This window comes from Gadus macrocephalus, chromosome 2 (assembly GCF_031168955.1).
Source record: "Gadus macrocephalus chromosome 2, ASM3116895v1".
NCBI classification, from domain to species: Eukaryota; Metazoa; Chordata; class Actinopteri; order Gadiformes; family Gadidae; genus Gadus; species Gadus macrocephalus.
Window position 1 is genome coordinate 2,759,888 of NC_082383.1, and position 10,000 is coordinate 2,769,887.

The 10,000-nt window shown below is 51.7% G+C and overlaps 2 protein-coding genes across 2 annotated transcripts in view; one reads left to right on the forward strand and one right to left on the reverse strand.

Moving 5' to 3' along the window:
* Nucleotides 1-10,000, reverse strand: part of LOC132471572 (myosin regulatory light chain 2, skeletal muscle) — a 261,626-nt gene that overhangs the window by 169,732 nt on the left and 81,894 nt on the right. The window lies entirely within an intron of this gene.
* shank1 (SH3 and multiple ankyrin repeat domains 1) overlaps nt 1-10,000 on the forward strand; it is a 19,624-nt gene that overhangs the window by 7,783 nt on the left and 1,841 nt on the right. The gene's annotated exons all lie outside the window — the stretch shown is intronic.

Consider the following 10,000-nt stretch of genomic DNA (forward strand, 5'->3'; position numbering starts at 1 on the left):
CCGTCTGCAGCGTGTTTCTGTCTGTCTGGCGGCTCAGCCGCCGGGGCTGATGGGAAAATGAGTTCCCTCTTGGGGGTTGGGGGGGGGGGTTTGCTTTCAACGTGCCTGCAATCTTTATTCGTCCATCGGGTGTCGGTTCTGTCGGTGCGATGACAGCGCCTTCAGATCAGGTGTGGGTCTAATCTGTCGGCGCCGTGGACCCGCTGAGATCCCATCTCGGTGGCGTTCAGGCGGTTGCATAAACGATCAGTCATCCGGACGGAGCGGTCTGATGTAATGCAATATCTCAGCCCTAACTCCCCCTCCTGCCAACAAGCCCGTCTCCAGGGTCAGTAGCTTAAGTGTGTGTGTGTGTGTGTGTGTGTGTGTGTGTGTTTGTGTGTGTTTGAGAGAGAGTGAGTGTCTGTTTTTGTGTCCGAGTGTCTGAAAGTGACTGTGTGTTTGTGTGTCAGAGAGTGTGTGTGTGTGTGTGTGTGTCTTAAAGTGAGTGAGAGAGTGTGTGTGTGTGTGTCTGTCTTTGTGTGTCTGAGAATGAGTAAGTGTGTGTGCGTGCGTCAAAGAGATTGTGTGTCTGAGTGTGTGTGTGTGTGTGTGTGTCTGTGAGAGAGTGTGCGTTTGTGCGTTGCTCCGACTCCGCTCGGATGTGCACACCGAACAACAGGGCTTATCTCGGCGTGCCGGGCGCCGTGGCAGTGGGCAGGAGAGAGGGCGTTGTTGGGTTGCTCAGCGATGATGAATTCGCTGCGTTGGGGCTGCGAGGGCCCGGGAGTTGCAGCGCTGCATTAATAATAGAAGCACAGCTGGCTGTACAGTATTTATAGTAGCCGTGGAGGAAGGCAACGGGAGCATGAATGGGAAGGCGAGGGCTGAGCTTTATTCTCTCTCTGCGCGGGCCGGACCTCCGATGGTCACCGTGTAGGGGGGGCGCCCACACCGGGTGTAGGGGGAGGGGGGGGGGCTTAGATAATCATGACCTCACTCACTCACTCACTCACTCACTCACTCACTCACTCACTCACTCACTCACTCACTCACTCACTCACTCCATAGAAACACACACACACACACACACTCCATAGAAAGACACACACATACACTCCATAGAAACACACACACACCCCATAGAATCACACACACCATAGAAACACACACACACACACACACACACACACACACACACACACACACACACACACACACACACACACACACACACACATAAGCTTGATCCATCGAATCTCACTCACACACACACACACTCCATAGAATCTCAAACACACAAACACACACACACTTCAAAGAATCTCACTCAAACACACACATTTGGACAACAAAGTAATTCCGTTGTGTACCCAGTACTTAATTAACATCCGTCTCGGTGAGAAGCGATCTGAACGAGACAGCGGGGCTATCGGAACCGTTTGAGGTGAAGCCTCGTATCGATCAACCCGTTTCGCGCTTATTAAGACCGTTGACACGCACAGCAGCTTCCCTCTGCGGTCGCAGTTCATGAAGTCAAACATAATCTCCGGTTCTCCGTCATCCTGCACCACCCCCCCCCATCTACCGTCTCCCCACCACGACCACCTCACTGTTAACGACCCCCTCGCCGTTTAACCAGCAAGCCTTGTGACCGCCACCCACTGATGACCCGTCGTGAGTGATCGGGGGTTGGATGTGATTGGACGGCGCATTAACAAGGTCACACAGAGCGGTACTCGAGTCAGGCATCGAACTGCGTGATAATAACGTCACACGGAGGTGTGATCGTCGGATTGCCTTCGAGATCGAGTTAGCTCGGTGGGACCCCGTCGCCGGGGTCCGGAGATGGATCAGGGCGGGACAAATGTGTTTAATGCGCCACCGTCTGATTGGCTAACAATGTGTGTCCCAAAGTGTCGGGAGGAGATGGACTTCCTATCGGGGAGTCCATAAAGCGGAAGCCGGCGATCGCTGTGAGAAAGGCGCTGATTCAGCGACTGCCGAACCTTGGGGACTCTCTAACCCACGTCTCTCTGTCCGACAATGCCCTCTCAGGCCCTCCTCTACACAGCTCCTAATGGGCTCTGTAACCCCACTCCTTCTCACCCTGATTGAATTCATTTTAATCTTGTTTTCATCCTTATTGCGGAACCGTGCCCCAATTCTCACTCAATTCCCTGGAAGCACGCCTCTCCCATTCCATGTCCGTCGAAAATGGGTGAGGTCAAGATAACGGGGCTTCAACTGACACGCGCGTCGCATAGATACACACAGAGATACCGACGTCTTTACAGCACCTGACTCGACAGCCGTACTCCCCACGTGGAGGCACTCCAAACACAAACGCTCTACCCCTGCCGTGCAGCGCTGTGCAGCGGGCGTCGGATCCGGCCCGCTCGGAGAGAGGGTTCAGCAGGGTTCCTCTGATCCTGCTCTGGGGTGCCGTGGGGTTGTGTGTAGTCCTGGAGCGAGGGGGGGGGAGTCAGGCGCAGACCGGTTTACAGCCCCTAGATCTGGTCTCTCTGCTCATTGTCGCCTCTGATGCATCAGGACTGACTGAGCCACTCGCACTCACTCACTCACTCACACACATGCACATACACATACACATACTCACATACACACTCACACTCACACTCTCAGTCCTGAGCATCACAAACGCATACATGGAGAGAGAGACGTCACTCGCAGACTCTGAGCTGTTCTACAGCCGCTGCATCGGGTCTCTGCTCGTTGTTGACTTCAACACCACGTCGGGATTGACTCTGTTCTCGTGTGTCCGTGTGGCAGGCGCCAGCTGTGGGTCGCGTCCCAGCGGGGTTGGATCACCACTTCTAGCGCTACGGCGAAACACTGCTGACGTCCAGTGTCTTCATGACCTGACTTCAAACTACCCTATACCCCCTGTGGAGAAGCTTCCGACCCTATACACACAGAGAAACAACAACTAGAATTATGTGCAAAGGTCAAATCTTGTCGTACCGATAAACCGTACCACCACGGCTTAGCTCAGGTAAACGGAAGTTTGCTAGTTTGATCCCCGGCGCCTCTTAGCTCTGAGTGTTGAGGTGTCCCTGAGCAAGGCACCTAATCTTAAATGCTGTCGCCTTGCATGATTGACTCCGCCGTCAGGTTGTGAATGTGTGTATGAATGGTTGTAACTTGCTTTGGATAAAAGCATCCGCTAAAGGTCAATGAACCATAGCAGGAACGTGACATTACATAGAATATATTCTACTTTTGTATTAATTATTTACGGTTGCAGAAAAAGCGCGATATAAATGCAGTCCATTTACCATTTACCATTTCATGTCGGTCCTGGGAAACTGAAATGGAGGGAAAAAGGCGGTTGGTCGCGGGCTGCTACCGCTAACGACCCGCTACGCTACAATCCGATGCTACGGCCCCCGGCAATGGAGCAGCAGCCTCCACCTTTTAATATTTCACAGGCCTTCGTATGTTCCCCCCGTCCTCCACCCCTACAGCGACTCCAAGCGCGCCTCATTTATTCATCAACCCCCTTCCATGCCAAATAACTGGAACAGATCCGGCCCTGGCGACAGAAGTAGCAGCCTAGCTTAGCCACTAGCATGTCGGCTCCCCAGAACCCGGGCAACTCCGGGATTTTTTTTGTGTTTGGGTTGCTCTCCGATATGTGTCGGTCATCTAGGGTGACCCAGCTCTCGGTACACATTCCTCGCAGATGACACGCTTTTCTGTTTACCTCAAAGTACTTTTGATATTGCGGCCCGGAAGAGCGGGAAATGAGGCCAAACAAAAACTGGATCAGCAATACCGACACGCACTACTACAAGAACCGAGGCTGATTGATGGTGTATCGAATACGACAGCTGCTTATTACTAAATACTGTTATCGAATTTATGCCTCTACTGAAGTAAAGGTTTTACACCAGCCCAGCCCCGTCACACAGGAAGAAACGTGTGTGTGTCGTGTGTTGGCCTCTCGTCGTGTGCGTGTTAGCCTCTAGCCACGCGTGTGTTAGCCTCTCGTCAACTTTTACCACGGCCACCTGCTTCCTTTAGCCCTTGTTTCATCACTTGACTCCCACTCCTGTGCTCCATGTAAACATCTGAAGTATACCACGGCAGTAAGGACCCCCCAGGGCTCTGGGTTTCCATGTCTTCAACAGCGCGGCTCCATAAACCCCCCCCCCTTCCCCCCATTCTCTCATCGTTCTACGCGGTCCCTTTGATGCCCTTCAGAATCAGTTAAGCACTCTGCTTGCATTTATTCTTCTCCTCGTTCTTCAGTGTCGTCCCCTTCCTCCATTGCTCCGTCTTCGAGGATCGGATCCACACGTCGCTCACTGCGTGAAGGGCTTCTCTCTGCACATCTTCTCTGCTATGCGTTGTTGCGTCAAACCAAGATGGGGGCTCGGCTCAGAGTGTAACCTGGATCAGTCGGTCGTCTCTCTGTCTCCGGTTTCTCTGTGTTTTGTGCGAGCAGATTTGTTGCCGAGGGCCTCGGAGAATAGCAAAGAGCCCAGAATGCTTTGCTGTTTTGTCGCCTGTAGACATCTGGTTCTGAGTGAATAGCTTCTTGAGGAGTAAGTGACTCACGGTGTGGTTATGAAGTCGTACTTCATGTACTGCAGGTACTTCATGAGTCGAGAGATGAACGGGGGGTTCATGCATGTGTGCACTTTGCATATTTTCAGGTAAGAGCGGAGTGCACTCAGCGGCTTGCAGTGCATTATGAGGCCAGCATGATTCGGTTCTTGGTTTTTCTTCCTGAGTTCTTTCTCCCTAAACGTTGGGTTGGGTTGTGTTTTGTGAGCGAACCGTCATTTATTTGCAGCACCATGGCAACTGGTGATGTGAGGAAGGGATGCCACCACTAATGACAGCCATAGACGGGGAGAGAGAAAGGCAATCAATTATCGGGATAGGAAAAGGAAAGGCATTATCTCAGGAAAATAATGAAACGCAATGAAGGGATAATGACATTATATAATGAGATGATGATAACGCAGGACAGCTATCTTAGCCAACTGACTCGTTTCAAAGCCTTTCCTGTTCAATAGTACGTTAAAGCATAAAAGAAGAAAAATCCTGGCACAATTAACCGCCCCTTTGGGAATCTCTGGGTCACGGCAATTTTGATTGGTGCTCCCTGTGACGAATCACGTAGCAGGAGCCTGTGCACCCCAAGGACTCCTCGACAGTTACATAAGAGCTCAATTAGCCTACTCACCGCGCATGGCGCAAGGTTACAGTTTACACACATGACCAACCCCGTGGCCAACGGCGCGCTCTGTGTACCGGGAAGGGTGACAAACGCGACTAATGTCGCTCATGTGTCGTCCTGACACACAGGCACACAAACGCACAAACATACAGGCTCACACACACACACGCCACGCGTCATCAACGCTGTGGTCTCTCAGTGTCATGGCGTCTTTCCGGGTCGCTGTCAGACAGGGAAGGGGAGGGAAGTGGGCTGTGCCAGTTTAGTGGCTGGAAAATGGGGCAATCTGTACTTTGGAAGTTTCCCAGTGAAATTTCCTGGGGACAGAGGCACTGAAAATATCTATCTATATACACGCTATGTCCTACATAAAAGGAGTGTGTGCGCACAAGAGAGAGAGAGACAGAGAAAGAGAGAGAGAGAGAGATGGAGACGATCACAGAGATAGACAGAGAGTGAGTGAGAGTGTGAGCGTGGAAGAGAGAGGGGGAGAGAGAGGGCGAGGCTGAAGGGCAGTGTTTGAGTGAGAGTCATTGGGTGAGGGTAAATGTCACGGCGATCAGTCTTTCCACCATTCTAGAGAGAGTGTAATTAGATCGAGGGGTCAACATGGCACACTGTTCAAACCAGGTCATAAGGGCTGCTGTAGAGCCCCCATGTGACAGTCTGTGACCCCCACATTATACGGGGGACCCCAACATGACAGGGGGTCTCGTGAGCCATGCTCACAATTATAAATGTGTCGTAACATGACATGGAGCGGTGTGTATGGAACGCACACTCTAGTCTGTGTCCGAGTGTGTCCTCCCATCGGACGGACGTACGTCCCGATGTCCTCACCTGGCTGGGAACGGGCGCCTGCGAGCTCTCGCCCTCGGGCTCTGATCGCGTCTCTCATTAGTGGTTCGCGTTCGGATCCGAACACGTCCGGCCGTAATCTGCGAAAACGCAGAAGAAAAAGATGATGACGATGACGATGATAATGATGACGAAGATCATGATGATCAACGACACCGACGAGGATGATGATGATCATGGTGATGATGGTGATGATGATGACGACTACGATGCAGAAGACGTAAAGGAGGAAGGGGAAGGGGAGGGAGGAGCAGGACTTTGAAGTGAGCGTTCAGCACCAGAGGAGTTAATCCGATGACCTGGAACCGGGATGGCAGCGGCTCCCTGGGGAGAAGCTCGGGTGGGGGGGGGCTGTGAGTGTGTGTGGGGGGGGGGGATAAGGGGAGGAGGCACCGCGGGAGGCCGCGCGTGCGTGTGCGTGCGTGTGCGTGCGTGTGCGTGCGTGTGCGTGCGTGTGCGTGTGTGTGCGTGTGTGTGTGTGATAAGGTGAGGAGGAAGTGATTAGCGGTTGGTGGGCGGTTTCTTATCCTCGCATCGCCCTTCTATTGTGCACACACACACACGCGCGCACACACACACACACACACACACACACACACACACACACACACACACACACACACACACACACACACACACACACACACACACACACACACACACACACACACACACACACACACACACACACACACACACACACTCACTCCCTTTATACAATCCTGAACAGTTCCCAGAATGACAGCACACACAATACACTACACATTTTCTCACACGCTTTTCACACGCCATACTATACTCTACGTCTATTCACACAATAGGAACTAACACACACACGCCCTGCATTCATTATGACGGCATTTAACGTATGAGTCATGCCTGTAATCCGGGGAGCAGCAAATTCTGTCTCCCTCTCCCCCTCTCTCTCTCTCTCTCTCTCTCTCTCTCTCTCTCTCCCTGTCTCTCTCTTCTATATCTCTGCACCGACAGACTTCATACCTTTGATTGGCCCGTGCCTTGTGACATCACTTCCTCTCCTTCCTGTAACTCTCTCCAGCTCTCTGCCTTTTGTTCACTCTGGCTTCATTGTGCTCCCATTAATCCTCCTCTGCCCATTCAATCATTGATCTCTGCCTCCGTCTCCCTCCGTCTCCCTCCCTCTCCCTCCCCCTCTCGTACTCCTCTGCATCCCCCCATCCCTCATGTTTCTGGGTCTCTCTCTGTTTGCCTTTGGTTCCCTGGTTTCCACCACTGCAAGCTCATTGGCTCGTCTCTCTCTTCTCCCTCGACCGCACCCCCCTTTACGCTTTCGCTCCCCTCCTTAGCTGATCTCCTGCTTTTACTCTTTCTCACTCACTCTCTCTCCTTCTCACACTCTCTCTCTCTCTCTCTCTCTCTCTCTCTCTCTCTCTCTCTCTCTCTCTCTCTCCTCTCTCTCTCTCTCTCTCTGTCCACCAATACTCCAGTTCCCTCTCCTCTTCCTCATCCTCCTCTCCTCCTCCTCTCTTCTCCATGTTTCCTTCTCCATGATGACTCTGCTGCTGCAGGCTAAAACGGGTTCTTCCTCGCTCGCCGCTCACTGCCTACGCCTTCCTCAGTAGTGTCATCTGGTCAGTCGTTCTTTTGACAGCCAACACGCAAACCCCTCTCTCTCTCTGTCTGTCTCTGACTTTGTCTCATCGCCTGATCTCCCCCTGTCTCCCTCCTTCTCCCTCTGTCTCCCTCCTTCTCCCTCTGTCTCCCTCCTTCTCCCTCTGTCTCCCTCCTTCTCCCTCTGTCTGCCCCTGTCTCCCTCCTTCTCCCCCTGTCTCCCTCTGTCTCCCTCTGTCTCCCTCCTTCTCCCTTTGTCTCCCCCTGTCTCCCCCTGTCTCCCTCCTTCTCCCTCTGTCTCCCTCTGTCTCTTTATCAACTTAGTTTCTCTCTCTCTAGTCCCTTTAATCCCGCCCATCTGTTGTTCTCCTGTATCCCCTCTTTCTCTCAGTGTGTGTGTGTGTGTGTGTGTGTGTGTGTGTGTGTGTGTGTGTGTGTGTGTGTGTCAGTGTGTATCAGTGTGCATAGTGTACATAGACACAGTCATTAACTGTGTCCGTGTCAGTATGTGTGTGTTTGTCAGTACATATGTGGGTTTGTGTGTGTGTGTGTTGGGCTTGGTTCCAGCAGCCGTCCTGGTTCATTAAAGGCGCCACAAGTTAGCTTCCAAGCTAATGGCCTTTCAGGGGGGGGGGGGGGGGCGGGCAGAGGGCTGGGGGGGGGGGGGGGGGGGGGGGGGGGGCAGAGGGGGGGCCGCCAGAGAGTTTGTCAGCACTCATCTGTTCCTGCAATCCGGCAGTGCAACGTGTGTGTGTGTGTGTGTGTGTGTGTGTGGGGGGGGAAGTGGGGGGGAGAAAGATTGTGTGTGTGTTGTGTATGTGACTCGGGGGCGGGGGCGATACCGATGGGGGAGGGGGGCGGGGGGGGGGGGGGGGGGGATGTAGGGTAGGGAGATGGAGAATGAGCAGTAAGGCCTTTATGCTTTTATCCTTATTGGTAAGGAAGAAGGGATGAAGGGGAAGGAGGGAGGGAGGGAGGGAGGGAGAGTGGAGGGAAGAAGGAGGATGGGGGAGGGAGAGAGGGGGGGAGGGAGGGAGGGACAACCCCCCCAACAGCTGACTGAGGCATAAGGAGCAGAGAAATTAGGTCTTCCCGTTCCCATCAGTTGATTGGTTGTTTCTGCAGTCATCTCTTTCTGATTGGTCCGCCCAAGCGATCAGTTTTGGCTGAAATACACCTTATCTCACCAGCATGCTTATCGTTTATCTAATCGCTTTCATCAATTAACCCTCGCGACCGCGTCGGTTAGGTTTAGGGATAATTAGTTCTGCAGATGGGCGCCTCAATGCCCGAGGCCCTAGCTTCATATTCCACTATTACCAGTACTCATTCATCTTTTCCGCTGATGCCTCATGGCACCTCGCTACACGGTGGTTTCTGATTGGTTAGAGCTGCTACACCGGTAGTTCCTATTGGTCAATGATAATAACGAGGCACTCAACATGTATAGTGATTTTCTAGACACACTTTACAGATTGAACACAAAATACAATCATTTAATAATAACGTGTAAGTAAAAAGATAAAATGATAAAATAGGATAAAATAAAATAGGTAACTTAAACACTGAAATAGCTAGATGAAACTAGGAATAGTCTAAAGGAGGAAGGAGAGAGAAGGGAAGGAGGTTGTGGGATGAAAGTGATCTTGAAAAGGTGGGTTTTGAGGGCCTGTTGAAATGGTACAGATGGCCGAGTGCGAATGCGCCCTTAAGACCCGCTGCCAGGAGCTGTCCATCGTGTGGTGGTGCTGAACTCCAGTTCCCGTAGCGGCCACTAGGGACTGCGTTTCCTTTGCTATTAACTCCACTCGGAGGCACGACCTCATCAATAGAGCTGTGTGAGGTATTGATAATCTCCTTTGACATCCTTTCATTGAACACTAGCAGTGTAACCATAACAATGCTGATAATAATAATTACTGATAATGAAGCAAATTTTCTGCCTAATGATGCCGCATCTGTGACAAAACCGAAAGAGCTTTTAAACATCCAATGTGTCAATTACTGCAGATGGCCGGGCGGATTAACCTCGTTAGAGGAAAAATCAAGGTCATGGGGGCCATTTTAATTTTAGAAATGCATGTGGAATTATGATGCATGACTTTGGCAGCACAAAGTACTATTCCTTTATTAAGGTGGGTCGGAGAGGGATCTTCAATAATACCACATTCAGGTTCTTCCCTTTCTTCTTTTTCCAAAGCACAGTTTGTAACCAGAGCTTGAAGATGAAGAGTTGTGTGTTAAATCATCTATCCATACGTGTATCTCACGGTTACTTGGCTGTGGGATGGAATTCGGAACAGCCTTGAGAAACCTTTAGACCACAACAAATGAAATAAAAAAAGAGTATATACACTCCGC